Source organism: Triticum dicoccoides, chromosome 4A, assembly GCF_002162155.2.
Source record: "Triticum dicoccoides isolate Atlit2015 ecotype Zavitan chromosome 4A, WEW_v2.0, whole genome shotgun sequence".
Lineage (NCBI taxonomy): Eukaryota > Viridiplantae > Streptophyta > Magnoliopsida > Poales > Poaceae > Triticum > Triticum dicoccoides.
Window position 1 is genome coordinate 637,920,726 of NC_041386.1, and position 3,322 is coordinate 637,924,047.

Here is a 3,322-nt window from a genome sequence, read left to right on the forward strand (position 1 = left end):
CAAAAGAAAATGATAAAAATTTCCAAAATTAAAATCCTTCGAGATGTACTTATATTACCACATCTACTAGTTACGAAAATTAAAAAACTTAAATTTGGACATGTTTTGCCAAAAATTGTTATGAAAAAGTAAAACGGCTATAACTTTTGCATACGATGTCGGAAAACGTATAACATATCAAAATTTCAGCATGAAAATCCGTATCCAATTTTGACGGCCATAGGTCGTTTTGCAAATTTTTCGAATCCTCGAATTCTAAAAGGAAAAAAAGTTATGCTCAAATTTCAGCTTTTTTGAATTTTGATTAAATCTGGTCAAACTGTGATCAAACTACTTATCAAGAAGTATTAGTATTATTAAATAATTATTCAAGAATATTAGTGTTACTAAATAATTATTTCAATTTTTTTGAATTTTGGTCAAATCTGGTCAAACTACTTATTCAAGAAATAGTAGTCTTACAAAATAATTATTATTATTTAGAATAATAGTTTCAAACTCAAACAGTGAAATGTGTGACTTCATGCTCAAGCTAAACTCTTGGGGGCTAATAGGATTGACATCTTACTATTGTCAGGAAAACAACAAGTGCAGACTTGGAAACTAGGCGGAATAGAACTCGGAAGTTAAGTGTGCCCAGGCTGGAGTAGTGACATGATGGGTGACCGGCCGGGAAGTTAGATGATTTGGAATGATGTGGGGTGATTAGAGAATAGAGACTATAGATTAAATTGAGCAGTGATGAGGGGTGATTAGAGATTAAATTGTAAAATAATTCAAAATTTTGAAAATCGAGAAGAAAATTCAAAAAATATCCTTTAGTCCCAGTTGGTGTTAAGGTGGTAGACAGCGGCCACGTTTAGTCCCGGTTCCAGAACCGGGAATAAAGGCCCTCTCGAACCGAGACAAAAGGCCCGTTTTCTACTAGTGTATGGAGCAGTGATGAGGGGTGATTAGAGATTAAATTGTAAAATAATTCAAAAATTTAAAAATCAGGAAAAAAATTCAAAAAAAATAAAAATTTTTACCTTTTGTCCCGGTGGGTGTTATCAACCGGGACTAAAGGCGGAGCTCCAGACAGCGGCCACGTGGAGGGCTTTTAGTCCCGGTTCATAACAGAACCTGGACTGGGGGGAGTTAGTCCCGATTCCAGAACCGGGACTAAAGGCCCTCTGGAACCGAGACAAAAAGCCCGTTTTCTACTAGTGTATGGAGGGAGTATTTTTTTTTAGGACTTCTCTTGTATAGTGTTCAGTTGTTCTTATATATACTAGTGTTCTTTTCAAGCTAAGAGATTGTGCAGTTGTGTGCGATTATATTCTCTTCTTATCAATTAGCTCGACAAACTACATAAAAGATACATTGTGAAAATCATCACGAGCAATCGCAGTCTCCCTTTTCCTAACATTTTTTTCCTTACCAAAGGGGATTTCTCCCTTTTTCCTGGTGTTTGGTACCTCTATCCCTAGATTGGCCTCGAGGAAACTCATACATGAGCAATGCGTGCAGCCTGCACGTTGAACCGAGATCGTGGGCAAATTTGGAGTGGGCATGGCCGTCATGGATAACAAGAGCAAGTGAGTTCGATCAAGAGCCGGTTTGATGGGACTTGGCTTTACATGATGTCATGTGTTTTCATGCATTGTGTATATACATTTGTGGACCAAGTTAGCAATTCTCTATGATGGACTAGGATAAGTTTCTCGAGTCATTCAGCCACGGGTTTTAGTGAAATATAGGTTTGAGCTCCCTTTTTCTTTGTTTCCTTTAGACAGGGAGGCTTTTTTGTGTTGTTCCAGTTCATTATTTGTAAATTGGAGCTTTATTTAATCTGTACTAGTATATACTCCCTTTGGTCCTTTTTAGTTTGCATATAAGTTTTCTTTGAAGTCAAACCTCGTAAACTCTGACCTAGTTTATAGAAAAAAATATTACTAACATTCAGGATGTGAAATCAACAAAGTTGGTTGGCCAGGACGGTCAAAAGAGGGGTTTGGGATCGGTCCAAACTCCCGCAAATCTCCCCACATTTGTCTCCGCTTTGCGGGAGAAATCGACGCCCCGTAAACTGATACAGGTCGGCGTTGTATGGCTTCCATGGTCCAACGGTTGCGGGAGATTTACGGGTCCGTCTTGAAGATGCCTTTAGAACATCTCTAGCAGACCCTGTCGTGGTTCTAAGTCTGACAGTAATGTAGGGGGTAGGAATGGAGAGGTAAGATTCTAGCTATGGAGTAGTTGTATACACAAGAGGTTTACGAGTTCAGGCCCTTCTCGGAGGAATTAACAGCCCTACGTCTCGGAGCCCGGAGACGGTCGACTGGATTATGTGTGTATGTGTTACAGGGGTGCGAACCCTTTACACTAAGGAGGGGGGTGGCTTATATAGAGTTCGCCAGACCCCTCCGACCCTCAGTTATGTAGGGTTTAAGGTACATTAAGATCGGGCGTTACTGGTAACGCCACAAATAAAGTGTTATGATGACCATAAAAACTACTTAATGACCGACCGTTTGAGTGCAGAGTGACTTTAGATCTCCTGGCTGTCGAGTGGTTGGCTTCATGGTCGAGTGATAGTCTTCATGGTCGAGTGTCTTCGAGTCCGTTGAGTGGAACACTTCCGAGTCGATTGAAAGGTGGTTTCTTCTAGAGATGTCCTTGGGGAGGGTAGCTTGGACAGGTCCATGACCCTATCCTAGGTACATAGCTTCATTATTAGCCCCCGAATGGACCGAGGTTTGAGTGGGGAAGGAGTTGAGAACTCTTCCGACTGATTTTTCGTGCTTTGTGTATATCTTGGTATGGATCCGTGAACCTAAGTAACGACACCAACTTCTTTTCAGTCGCCTTGATCCATTCTTGGTTTTAGTCAAGTGAGTTTCTTTACTTGAAAAGCTCCGAGTGACGGTGTGAAGGAGATCCTCCGTCTGACAAGTTGTTCTGCTGCTCGCGGATTTCGTGGGATTCGAATTTTGGGAAGCGCGCGGGGCAGAGGAGGCCGCAGTAATCGGATGGGATAGGGCGGAGCTGCCTCGATCTCCGCGCCACCTTTTTTGCCACGTATCGCACACACGACTGTTGCGGGATTTGACAGGATTACCTGGGCCTACAGGTCAGTCACTCGGAAGCAACTCTATATAAGCCGCTGGCCCAGGACTTTTGAACAGTGCGCCTTCATTCTTCCCCTTTCTTCTCGAATTCCTCCGCCACCTCTGCTCTCGTCTCGGTGCCGCCGGTCTGTTCGAGCTTCGTCTGCGGCGATGGTGAAGGAGAAGACGGCGGCCCTGGAGCGCGCGAAAAAAGCGACGGCGCAGGCGAAGGC